Source organism: Zootoca vivipara, chromosome 6, assembly GCF_965207765.1.
Source record: "Zootoca vivipara chromosome 6, rZooViv2.hap1.1, whole genome shotgun sequence".
NCBI lineage: Eukaryota > Metazoa > Chordata > Lepidosauria > Squamata > Lacertidae > Zootoca > Zootoca vivipara.
The window spans coordinates 7,000,228-7,014,193 of record NC_142589.1 but is presented as its reverse complement, the minus strand read 5'-3'; the positions used below and the strand labels follow the sequence as shown (position 1 = coordinate 7,014,193).

Below are 13,966 nucleotides of genomic sequence, written 5' to 3'. Positions count from 1 at the left end.
CTGTATCCATCCTTAATCTTCCTGGCATATGATGCCAGCAAGTCACAACAAGAGGCTCTGGAACTTCAAAAAGGCCGAGGCAAATCCCTCACAGATGATCCCCCTGGATGCTCTCCAGATATGGCATCAGCTCCCAGGGGGATGGGATCTTTCATTTTAACCTGCAACCCACTGAGGACATTGCAAACAAGCAAGCCTTTGAGAAACCCAGTCCGCTCTGCTCTCATATGACCAGAGTGTTGGGTGGGGAAAGGCCCATTTCAAAGCACCAAAATCACAAACCCAACTGCAGAGAGTATCCAAAGACCGCTCTTTTTACCCACAAATCCTGTTTAGGGAGGCTTTTTAATGTTTGATGGGCTACTGTGTTTTAATATTTTGTTGGAAGCCGCCCAAATATTATATATATTTTATATATTTTTAGAAATTTTAAAAGTGTTGAGCCATAAATAAAATACCAACAATCTAGAATTGGGCGCCCCCCCCCACAATTTATTGGCATTTATGCACCACAATCCCCACCCACATATGAAGTTTGAAACCAATTACCAATGATCTGGAATGCATAATCCCAGAGGGAGACACCCCCGGTCCCATCCTGCCCACAGTGACTTTTCCAGCAGGCAGAGAGAACAGGACGAGGAGACGGTTCACTTGATATATTCCACAATTCACGGAGGGAAAGACTGTCCGTAGTTATGAGTTTCGATGGTTATTTTACACCCACCATCATTTCTGCGGCGCTGTGAGATGCAGTGGTAGCCCTTAGCTCAGAGGGCTTTATAAGGAGATGAGGCTAATATGATTGAGGAGGAGAGGGGGTTTATTGACCACAGCTCCCATCAGCCCCAGCTGGTAATAAATCAGGTAATTGCCCTTCGGGAATACCCCAAATCACCTACCTGAGGCAGCTGGCTCATTCAGTTTAATGGTAGGGGCCATCTTAGCCCAAGAGAGTACACTGTTGTTACAAGTTACAGGTAGGTAGCCGTGTTGGTCTGAGTCGAAACAAAATAAATAATTCCTTCAGTAGCACCTTAAAGACAAAACTAAGTTTTTATTTTGGTATGAGCTTTTGTGTGCATGCACACTTCATCAGATACCAAAGCTCATACCAAAATAAAAACTTAGTTGGTCTTTAAGGTGCTACTGAAGGAATTTTTTTATTTTGTTTCGACTCAGACCAACATGGCTACCTACCTGTAACTAGAACTATGGAAGGCACCACATTGAGCCGCATGAAATGGAAGTCTGGTATCTGATGAAGTGTGCATGCACACAAAAGCTCATACCAAAATAAAAACTTAGTTGGTCTTTAAGGTGCTACTGAAGGAATTTTTTTATGTTGTTACGAGTGTCTACCACAGGCATCCCCAAACTGCGGCCCTCCAGGTGTTTTGGCCTTCAACTCCCATGATCCCTAGCTAAGAGGACCAGTGGTCAGGGATGATGGGAATTGTAGTCCAAAACATCTGGAGGGCCGAAGTTTGGGGGTGCCTGGTCTACCAGGACTCCCAGGTACACAGCCAGCACTCAGGTGAATATTCATATGCACACTGCTGAGAGATTTAGGATCTTTCGCTGGAGTTACGATGTGTGCTTGTTTATTGGGGGGGGGTTGTCTACAATCTTATGCCCACAAGAAGCTCTCACAGAAAGAAATAAAGAAGGTTTGGTTTATTACAAAAAATAGGAGGGACAGAATATATAAAAATGCTGCTTTAGACAGCAAAGTTACAGTCTAAGCAGGTAGCAGATTGTGGGATGGAACACTGGGGCAGACAAGTCACAACAGTTCCTAGAGTGTCCACTAACAGGAACTCACCTGGAGGGACACCTGACTACAGGTCAGTTCCTGTTCCCTCAGACATGCAAATGAGTTGGATTAGACAAAAGCCCTAGCCTGCAATCACTCTCTCTCTTAGCTACTTCCTCCCTCGATGAGGACACATCTCCAGAGAATCTCTAGTTAGCATGGTTCTCACTCTAGGCCTGCAGCCAAGAGTGAGACCAAATGGAGTCTTACTTTACTAAGTAGTCTCTAGATGTATATATACTTGTAACTTTTCTAAGCAAGCCTGCCTTTCTGAGATTATGCTGTAACTCAGGATGAAACTGTAAGTAAACTCTATCTTATTTTATAAACACTGTGTTGTGTATTTCTTTTAAGAGGGACAAAGGGGACCTTTGCCAGGAAGTGTAATATTGAACTATAAAGTGTAATATTGTTATAGAGATTCTAGCGAATCTAACGCACATGCTTTGCTGCGCACAAAAAGGGAATGTCACTCTGCTAATATTGGAAGCTTGCTAACACAAGCTTGGATAGGATCTATCTAATAATATATCCTAATCCACATCCCTAACATTCCCATAAAGGGTTATTACGGCCCAGGACTGCGTATTTTTGTGTATTTATGAAGGATTGCTTTGGATTGTGATTTTGAACTGAGTAGGATTTTTTCAGTTAGAACTTCCTGATAAGCACATGGTCTATTGTTATCCAGTGTGCCTAGGGGATTAGCTACCCCTCCCCTCCCTCAGAGTTTACAGCACTGAGAACTCAGAGGCAGTGAAGATTATTTTGCATTTTGAGATATTTTTAGAGATTTTGATTTTGGAATTTTTGGCAAATTTTTGAATTTTGAGAAATTTTTAGAATTTTGAGATTCCAAGATGGCTTTTGCAGATTTTGATAGTGGAGTTAAGCCAGGATTCATGGCTCTAGATGATGACAATTATGTATTTTGGAAACAACGCCTGATAGCATTTTTAGATGCAAGGAATGTTTTGGATGCCATTGAAAAACCTATGCCTACTGGCACAACAGCAGAGGATTTAGCCAAGATAGCAACTTGATTTGATTGATATATATATGTGTATAATTTGAAATATTGAATGTGATATAATTGGTTTTAATTGGAAAATTAATAAAAATATTTTTTTTTAAAAAAAAAAAAAGATAGCAACTTGGAAACGCATGAACAGCGAGGCCAGATACATAATTTTGAGTGGACTTCGCAACAGGCATCTAACATCAGTTAATAGCAAAGATGATGCAGCTAAAATCTTAAAAGATATTGAGCGCAGGTATGGAGCATCTACTAAGAACTCCTACAGGAATTTGATGAGCAAATTAACTGCGCTGAGGATGAATTCAAGAGAAGAATTCACTGACCATATCAGCAAATTTAGTGAAATTGTCCAGAGGATTGATCTTACTACTAAAGCCCTTGATGAAGAAACAAAGGTTTCATTTTTGATAGCATCTCTAGGACCAAGCTTCAGTTCATTCAAGAGTTGCATGGATCACAAAAAGGACCTGACTTTTGAAGAACTGATTGATCATTTGAGAGAGGAATGCAGAGATTACCTTGATTCTTCAGAAAGGAATACAGGGAGAAAGGACACTAATTATGCTTCCAAGCATTTTCAAAGGTCCAGACCCCTGGCGGCACCAGAGACGAAGAGGAGGAGCTGTACGTGGACATGCCAGCGTTGGAGGAGGATGAGGATGCTGATGCGGTTGCACAACCAGAGGTCAGATGCTCATCCAGAACCAACAAGGGCGTTCCGCCACTACGACTGTCCTACTTTGCAGGGTCGGCGTCTCCACCAGAACCTTCCACTTGGGAAGAGGTAGAGCAGATGCCAGCCACCGAAGCCAGTCTCTGGAGGAAAGCCGCGCAGGAGGAGATTGACGCACTGCACAAGAACAAGACCTGGACACTCACAAAATTACCTGCTGGTAAGAAAGCAATTGGGAGCAAATGGGTGTTCAAGGTTAAAAGGGGTTCAGAAGGGGAGGTGCAACGTTACAAAGCAAGACTAGTGGCACAAGGTTTTTCACAGCAATATGGCCACGACTATGACCAAGTCTTTGCACCGACAGTAAGATACAGTAGCGTAAGATTACTTTTAAGCATCGCAGCATCTAAAGGGATGGAGGTGAAACACATCGATATAGCTACTGCGTTTTTGCATGGGGAAATTTCTGAAGAAATTTACATGAAGCAGCCTAAAGGTTTTATAAAGCCAAATGAGGCACATTTAGTTTGCAAGCTTCAAAAGGGACTGTATGGTTTAAAACAAGCAGCCAGAGCCTGGAACTTAAAATTGCATGGAATGCTGGTGAAACTTGGGTACAAGCAAGGTGAAGCTGACAAGTGTTTGTACACTAAGCAGAGTAATGGACAATTTTCTTATATTCTTGCCTTCGTTGACGACCTTTTAATCGCAACGTCAAATGACAGGGATTATAAAAATGTAGTCCAGCACCTCAACAAGGAAGTGCAAGTGAAGGAATTAGGACCAGTTGAGTATTACCTCGGGATTCAAGTGGAAAGAGAACAGGATGGTTCATTTCTACTTAATCAGAAGCAAAAGATAATTGAACTGTTGGAGAGTATGCAATTGCAGGATGCAAAACCCGTCAACACCCCGATGGCTACAGACTTCTTAAAGAACCAAGAGGATTCGAAGCTGCTGCCAAACAACACAGAGTATCGTTCAGCAATTGGTAAACTTTTGTATTTAGTTACCACATGCAGACCTGATCTAGCCAATGCAGTAGGGATTCTCAGCAAGAAAGTGAGTAGTCCCACTGAGCATGATTGGGTTGGTGTGAAGAGGGTGGTTCGATATCTTAAGGGTACAATGGATTGTAAATTAAAGTTACCAGCTGTCAGTGACCCTAAACTCATTGGGTACACTGATGCTGACTGGGCGGGTGATAATTCTGATTATAAATCCACAAGCGGGCATGTCTTTATGTATGGGGGCGGAGCTATCACATGGGGCAGTTATAAACAGAAATGTATAGCTTTATCGTCTACAGAATCGGAATATGTTGCGGCTACAGAAGCGTGCAGAGAGATTTCCTGGCTGGACCAACTCCTAACAGACTTTGGCGTGGAGAGAAAGGAACCTATAAGCCTGCTGGAGGACAACCAAAGCTGTCTAAAGCTGGCGCAGAATGAGAAGTTCCTAGCACGCTCAAAACACATTGGGGTCAGGTACCACTACGTTCGCCAGATGATACAAGATGGACTTGTCGAACTGTCGTACTGCTGCACATCGGAGATGACAGCAGACATCCTAACAAAACCCCTGCCAAGACAGAGTTTCCAGAACCTGCGTGTCAAGCTGGGACTCTTGGGTGGTTGAATAAAGTTGCTTATGTTTTGTTTTGTATGTAATGAATGTTGTGAATTGCCTGAGAAGGGGTTTGTGGGATGGAACACTGGGGCAGACAAGTCACAACAGTTCCTAGAGTGTCCACTAACAGGAACTCACCTGGAGGGACACCTGACTACAGGTCAGTTCCTGTTCCCTCAGACATGCAAATGAGTTGGATTAGACAAAAGCCCTAGCCTGCAATCACTCTCTCTCTTAGCTACTTCCTCCCTCGATGAGGACACATCTCCAGAGAATCTCTAGTTAGCATGGTTCTCACTCTAGGCCTGCAGCCAAGAGTGAGACCAAATGGAGTCTTACTTTACTAAGTAGTCTCTAGATGTATATATACTTGTAACTTTTCTAAGCAAGCCTGCCTTTCTGAGATTATGCTGTAACTCAGGATGAAACTGTAAGTAAACTCTATCTTATTTTATAAACACTGTGTTGTGTATTTCTTTTAAGAGGGACAAAGGGGACCTTTGCCAGGAAGTGTAATATTGAACTATAAAGTGTAATATTGTTATAGAGATTCTAGCGAATCTAACTCACATGCTTTGCTGCGCACAAAAAGGGAATGTCACTCTGCTAATATTGGAAGCTTGCTAACACAAGCTTGGATAGGATCTATCTAATAATATATCCTAATCCACATCCCTAACATTCCCATACAGATAACAATCCATAACACACCTTGATTAAGGAGTAAAAGATTCCCTAACTGGTCTAAAAGCCTACAGAAGCATGGGCATGACAATTTCGCCATAAACCCACACTATGAGGAGGAGAAAAGAAAGTATATCTGTCCTTAAAGCAAAGCAGAGGAGCGCTGAATAAGTTCTGTCCTGTCTAGGGGAGCCCAACTAACTGTTGCATCTAATATTTTTTTAATACCCTTTTTTGCCAAGGCATGCCTGTGGAGAGGGGAGGGGGTTGTGAAATTTCTATAATTTCCAGAGATACTTCTGGAATTTCCTGCCCTGGTTCTCACCTTGCCCATCTTAGTGAAGAATGGCTAAAGCTGGCCAACCCCCTTTGCTTAACAAAAAGGTGAAAGACTTTGGATAGTGAGCAATTACCTGAACCTAGGCATCAGGGCCGTCTTAAGCACCTTTGGCGCCCTGGCGCCGTGGTGTGACGGATCCCTCCGCCGCCCCCCTGCGCCCCGTTTTCCAGTGCGACGGGCGGCTGGGCAGGCGGGCTCAGCGCGCAGCACCGTCACCAAGGGCGCTGCTGCGCGACGGGTGGGTGGGCGGGCTTGCTGCGCGGCTGCGTGGCGCCCTGCGCCACCCAGCCTGGCTATAGAGCCAGCCCTGCTAGTCATCTTGGTTTGACATCCTTTACATCACCTGGCCATCCTGTGGATGCATGAGGAGCTGAGTACAGTCATACCTAGGAAGTCAAACGGAATCCGTTCGACTTCCAAAAACGTTTGGAAACCAAGTGTGGCTTCTGATTGGCTGCAGGAAGCTCCTGCAGCCAATCAGAAGCCCTGTTGGATGTTCGGGTCCCAAAGAACGTTCGCAAACCAAAACACTCCGAGCAGGGCTGGATTTAGGTCTGATGAGGCCCTAAGCTGCTGAAGGTAATGGGGCCCTTTATATGTTTAGCTGTCCTTTGCCAACAACAAATCATTGCTGTTTTTTGTGTTGAAAATATGCTAGATGGTAATTTATGGACCTAATAGGTATCTAAAGCCATTTGCCACTGTTGCTGTATGTAGGTTTTATTTGTTTTTTTATCGTATATTTTGGAAATGTACAACCAGTGTTTTTTTTCCTTTAATTTTTTTTGGGACCCACAAGAGAGTGGAGCCCTAAGCTATAGCTTGTTTAGCTTATACTGTACATAAATCCGGTCCAAGGTACGACTGCATTTACTTGACAGCTAAATTTGCTTGTGTTAATCCTTAAATCAGATGTGTGTGGACTCAGGAAATTCCTGAATGCCTTTCATCAGGGGGCTGGAATCTGGCTGGTTCCATAGTCACCAAAGCTCATCATGTCGCGTTATAAGAGTTATGTCAATTTTATACTTATGCCATGACCGAAACAACAACAAAAAAAATCCTTCTAGTAGCACCTTAAGAGACCAACTAAGTTTGTCATTGCTATGAGCTTTCGTGTGCATGCACACTTCTTCAAAATGAGTGTATCTGAAGAAGTGTGCATGCACACGAAAGCTCATACCAATGTCAAACTTAGTTGGTCTCTCTTGAGAGTCCCATGGACTGCTAGAAGATCAAACCTATCAATTCTTAAGGAAATCAGCCCTGAGTGCTCCCTGGAAGGACAGATCGTGAAGCTGAGGCTCCAATACTTTGGCCACCTCATGAGAAGAGAAGAATCCTTGGAAAAGACCCTGATGTTGGGAAAGATTGAGGGCACTAGGAGAAGGGGACGACAGAGGACAAGATGGTTGGACAGTGTTCTCGAAGCTACGAACATGAGTTTGACCAAACTACGGGAGGCAGTGCAAGACAGGAGTGCCTGGCGTGCTATGGTCCATGGGGTCACGAAGAGTCGGACACGACTAAATGACTAAACAACAACAAGGTGCTACTGGAAGGAATTTTTTTTTTTTGTTTCGACTACACCAGACCAACACAGCTATCTACCTGTAACTTATGCCATGACCTACAGAGATAAACCATATCATAAATTCAGATTCACGCACACCTCCCTTACACTGTGGCTTCTTGCTCTATAATGAGACGCTGCTTTCTGGGAACAGGCTGGGGGACAGTTGGTTTGGACAACTGCTACCATGAGTCCCAGCCAGGAGGGCATCAGGCTGCTTCAGAACATTTCTCCTTTCTCCCTGCTGCCTGCACCATCGCCCTTCCCTCCCTTTGTAGGAGCATTCAAGGTCTTTTCTCCAGTTTCCTTGACAGCTAATCCTGGCCTCAGGGTGCTGCAATCCCTTGGCACCGGTAGAGGCCAGTCACCTGTACAGGTGGTGTCATCTCAATATGAATATTGTGGGGGGGGGAGAGAGAATAAGTGCTCCAACATGGGGCAGAAATCCTAACTTCAGTGGTCTAATGAAGCTTCAGCTCCACTTTTTTGCTTATTCAGAAGTGTATTTTCTCACAGAGCACGGCCAAAGCTGGTGTAACGCGGTGTTAAGCGGTTAGAGTGTTGGTCTAGTCTAGGACCACAAAAGCCCGGGTTCAAATCCCTACCCCCTACTCAGCCACAATGCCCCAGAAAATTGCCTTCCAGCCCTAACCCGCCTCACAGGGTTCTTGATAGGGTGGGTGCTTGGGGGGGGGAACAAACCACACTCCCTATATTTTGGACCCTTGCAAATTGAAAGAAAAAGTCCCCGCCCTCCAGGAGCATACAAATGTCAATGGCAGGAACAGAGTGAGATGAGTCAAAATGGCCAAAGATCTGAGAATGAAGAGGTAAAATGTGACTGTTACTACTACCACTATTATTATTCATTGACCAGATTCGCTGACCACCAAGAGTAAGGTTCCATGTTCTGATTTAATTCTTCTCTTTCCTCACAGCCACAAGGACTGCAAAACTTACAGCCTTAGCTCAGCAGCAGAGAACCCTCTTTGCATGCAGAAGCTCCCAGGTTTAACCTGTGGTATCACAAGGTAGGGTAGGGGTGGGAACGTCCCCTGCCTGAAACCCTGGAGAGCTGCTGCCAGTCAGTGTGGACAAGACTGAGCTAGATGGACCAGTGCTTTCATCACCGATTCTCATTTTCCTAAGGGAGCTACAGATTCTACAGATTCTACAGATACAGTGATACAGATACAGTGATACAGATACAGTGAGCTACAGATTCTACAGATACAGTGATCCAGAAAACCAAAAAACAAGTCAAACTTGGGGGTGGGTGGGTGGGTGTTTACATTACCCATGGAAGATACACCATTTCAGCAAAATAACCATAAAACCCTTAATCTTAATTACAGTGGTACCTCTAGTTAAGAACTTAATTTGTTCTGGAGGTCCGTTCTTAACCTGAAATTGTTCTTAACCTGAGGTACCACTTTAGCTAATGGGGCCTTCTGCTGCCGCCGTGCCGTCAGAGCACGATTTCTGTTTTCATCCTGAAGCAAAGTTCTTAACCCAAGGTACTATTTCTGGGTTAGCGGAGTCTGCAACCTGAAGCGTCTGTAACCCGAGGTACCACTGTAATCTGGTTTCTAGCAGACACCTAAATATATATAATGATGGGGCTCACCGGCTCTCAACTAGCAGACTATTCTCCAAAGCAGAGGGCATCCTCTGCTCCCTAAGAGGGCCTTGCAGATTGTTGCCTCTTAGATCTAAACCATGGGTAGGCAAACTAAGGCCCAGGGGCCAGATCCGGCCCAATCATCTTCTAAATCCGGCCCGGTCCGGGAATCAGCATGTTTTTACATGAGTAGAATGTGACCTTTTATTTAAAATGCATCTCTGGGTTATTTGTGGGGCATAGGAATTTGTTCATTTCCCCCCCTTCAAAAACAAGGTCTGAGGTTGGAGAGGGTCACAAGGGGACTTAAAAGAGCCTTAACGGGGGTAGCATTGGGTGTAAGAGGAATAGTGGTAATGGGGGAAGGGATTTGGGTCAGCCGGCCTAATTTGGATCACCCTGAACCAGAAAACACAGCCATCCTTCAAAATCTGCACTTCTCAGAATTTTGTGGTTCAGTTCTCTATATATTAAGGGGAAGATTGCCTAATACCATCCATAGCAATGAACTAACACTAAAATGCATTATGCTAGGCGGGGTGAAATTACATTTTAAAATGTTGGTTATTAGGAATGATTCACAATAAACGGCTGGTGAATTTTCATGACAACTTCTAATGAGAAAAATGGCAACAACAACAACAAAAAAGAAATGTTGGAAATCAAAATTGACAGATTTGCCCACCTGTGGCTGGAGAATTTCAGTACTTGCAGCTTTTTTTGGGGGGGGGATTCATTCTCTGTCCTGAAAGGCATAGCAAGGGCACTGGCCATAGCTGTCAAGTTTTCACTTTTCTCGCAAGGAAGCCTAGCATAAGGGAATTTCCCTTTAAAAAAGGGAGAACTTGACAGCTATGGCACTGGCCCTCTTTTGCACCAGGGCAGCCTAGCAAAGGCCAAAGGATCACACCAACCAATTCTTCTTTTTCCACATACACTCAGGACACAGTCCTTCAAGAATCGCTCAGTGGATTGAAGGGGAGACATAGGAAATATGACTGGCAAATAAAGCATTTTTTTTCAGAGATGGGTCAAATGCAAACTAACGGCTGGACTAATTCCACAAAAGCACATAGGTACATTAGCATTGCACATAGAAAAGAGAAGCCTGACATTCTCAGCTTTAATTTAGTTTGTGGGTCTTGTTTTTTTCTAGTCATTGAAGAGGAAAGGTTGCTGCAACCTTATTTGGCAGTGGGGCAGGGAAGATTTGAGGGGTGGTGGTGTTCATGATTATGTCTAGGATTAAAGCCTCTGTGGGGAGGGGGGGCCTACATGAAGGAACTGGGAACACCCATTTGAGAGGCTGTGATTTTGCTGACATTGGTTGTATTTATTTATTCTGTCCATTTACATAACCTAACTTTTAAAAATACTGCTTTTGTCCAAATGTGTGTCGGTTCCCCCCCCCCATCTCGCATTTGTATTTTCAATTAAAACCCTTACCTGGAGAGGCTAATGTTTGAATGGCAACTGGTCTGGGAAATGTATTGGGCGGATGCCCTGATCGGATTTTATCTGGACTGGGCATCTGCATGCAGTGGGAAGATTTTTGGACTGATTTGGCAGAAACATCAGTCTGTGAAGAGACGCTGCGAGCCTACAGAGGGGAATCTTGGACATAAAAAATCACACAGAAACACACTGTTTTGAGCTATCTCGCTTGCCAGAACAACTCAGAGGCTGCGGAAAATAATGAGGATTAACATCTGAATGACTTATGGGAACTATTGGGAATGATTGTGAAAAGCAGTAGAAGTATGAGATGATCAGATTCCCCCCCCCATTTTTTTTTAATATTGCATACTATTTGGTCTGTTTGATTATTGAATAATATTTATAATTCGGAATATATGATGTGGTTTGATCAGATTGTTAAAATGGAAAATTTAATAAACATTATTTTTTTTAAAAAATAGGGGTGGCAGGTTCATATATTTAAAAGGGGTGGGGGTCTGGGGAAAGTCTCCCGCGCACGAGATCGTACATTCAATTGGTCCAATATGCAGCGGCCAGATTCCTGGCTGGGTTGCTTTCACATCTCATATAACTCTCCTTGTAAAATAGCTGGACTGATTGCCAGTTCATTTCCTGGCCCAATTCAAGGTGCTCACATTGGGTGTTTAAAGCCCTCCAGTGACTCAGGCCCCAAACACCTGAAAGACCACCTCCTTCCCTATAGACTAAGGTTACCAGACGTCCCTGTTTCCCGGGGACAGTCCCTGGATTTACAAATCAGTCCTCATACAAAATCCATTGAAGTTGAAAAGCGTCCCTGGATTCATTTGGGGGGGGGGAAATCTGGCAACCTTGCTACAGACCCTCTCAGGTACCAAGATCAACCACCCTTTTGGCAAAATAAAAAAATTCCTTCAGTAGCACCTTAAAGACCAACTAAGTTTTTATTTTGGTATGAGCTTTCGTGTGCATGCACACTTCTTCAGATACACTTGAAACAGAAGAGTCAGACCCTTATGTATATACAGAGGGTGGGGGGGGGATGGGAATGGGTGATGGGCTGATGGGAGTGGTAAACCTGTAGATGGCTGTTAACGACTGCTGATGACTGCAATTGGTCCTGCGGGGAAAAAGCAAGGGCTGAGGCGCTAAAGAAAGCTTGAGCATGCATAATGAGATAAGAATCCTATGTCTTTGTTCATCCCAGGTGGCTCCATGGTTTTAAGCTTGGTAATGAGTTCCAATTCAGAAACTTCTCTTTCCACTCTGTTCCTGAAATTTTTCTGTAATAAAACAGCTGCTTTGAGATAGTTCCCTTTTGGGTAGTTCCATCTCCCTCAGAATTTCAGGGTTGCTGGGTGGCCCAGGGGGAGAGGGCATTCCCCGTGGCAGCCCCTAAACTGTGGGTCCCCCTCCCCACAGAGATGCGCCTGTCTGGCACCATTGTACAGCAGGGGTAGGCAACCTAAGGCCCAGGGGCCAGATCCGGCTCAATCGCCTTCTAAATCCAGCCCACGGACCGGTCCGGGAATCAGCGTGTTTTTACATGGGTAGAATGTGTGCTTTTATTTAAAATGCATCTCTGGGTTATTTGTGGGGCATAGGAATTCGTTCATTTTTTCTCTCCAAAATATGGTCCGGCCCCTCACAAGGTCTGAGGGACAGTAGACCAGCCCTCTGCTCAAAACGTTTGCTGACCCCTCTTGCACGACTTTTATTATAAGGTGTGTGTTCTTTGTTGTATGTTGTTGCTGTAAAACGCCTTGCGCATAGCAATGCAGAAAGGCAGTATACAAATTAAGAGTGAAATGAAATGTTCCAATTGCTGTAACCACCCCAAAATCTTGGGGTGAATTGGGGGGTAATAAATGCTCCTACACTAATGATAATAATAAGCATTGAGGGAGGCAGGATGGCAGATCACAGCCATTCCCCAATGTATGCAGGAGAGCAGGGGAAAGTAGTTGCAAAAATCCTGCACTCTTCACATCTAAACCCAGCTGTCAGAAATCCCATCAGGACTAATTTCCATGCTGCCTGCTGGCCAAAACCAGGCTCAGCCTTCTTATCCTGAGCTAACAGCTCTTGAGTACTACGGAATGGGCGCTCTGTCCATGCTCAGCAGCACTCTTTTTTGTACTACAGCACAGAGGAAAAACCCAGGTTTTTTTGGGGGGGGGGCTCGTATTTTGTCCCCGAGCAAGCAACTTTGAACAAAATACACGAAGATGCCCTTTTTATTGGGGGGGGGAGAGATAGTCCTCAAGCATGTAAACCCAAACTCGAAGTATTTCCCGAAGCAGAGGCGCGCTAGGTGAGCGGTCTGCTCCAAGGGAAGAGAAAGGGGGAGCGGCAGAAAGCGCGCGCGGGGGGGGGGGGTGTCCCCTTACCTGTAGGAGAAGCCGGCGCTCGTCCTGTGGCCCATGGTGCGCCTTGCCCGGCGCCCGTCCGCCCACAGCCCTCGCCGGGGCGGCAGCAGCAGCAGCAGCAAGGAGAGTCCGCCTCGTCGAGAGAGACAAGGCGGCGGCGAAGGGACCAGGCTCGGCTCGCCCCCTCGAGGCGCCCGGGCGGCGGTGGCGACGCCTTTTTCGGGCGGTTATGTAAAAGGCAGCCCGGGTCCGGGAAGGAAGGAGGAGCCGCCCCTCGGGGGCCGCGGGAGAGCCGGGCGGGCCGCGCGCTCTGGCGGCGGAGGCTCCTCGGGGCGCGTCGTCGGAGGGAGAAGTTGGCGCTCTGGTGCGCTCGTCGACCCGGGGAAGAAGCGGCGGCGGCGGCGCGGAGGGAACGAGAAGCGCCCGGGCGCGGAGGGAAACTTTCTAGCGCCGAGTTTCGGTCCTCGACAGCGGAAGACGGCCAGGGTTGTGTAAGCGGGAGGGCCGCCGAGCCGCCGCTCCGCATCTTTCCCACCCTCGGAGGCGGCTCTTCGCCTCGCCAGGAAACGGCGCGCAGGGGCGGAGGAGAAAGCGCGGAAAGGCAGCCGAGAGCGCATAGGAGTTGGAGAGGTCGCAGGGCTCCCCACGCGCCCCCCGCTCGCCATCTCCGTAGGGGGAAAGGGCTGCTCTCTGCCTACACAAGGCTCCGGGTTCAAGTCCCCGAAGAACTGCTGCCGGCCCGTGTCGGTAATACCAGTCTGGAT

General features: G+C 45.9%; 1 protein-coding gene across 1 annotated transcript in view; it reads right to left on the bottom strand.

The window, feature by feature from the left end:
- The window catches only part of SH2B3 (SH2B adaptor protein 3), a 73,835-nt gene extending 60,075 nt beyond the window's left edge, over positions 1–13,760 (bottom strand). The window contains exon 1 of the mRNA XM_035120445.3: positions 13,224–13,760. The gene's annotated coding sequence lies outside the window, so the exon portion shown is untranslated. The remainder of the gene's footprint in view (positions 1–13,223) is intronic.
- Between the last annotated feature and the right edge of the window lie 206 nt (positions 13,761–13,966).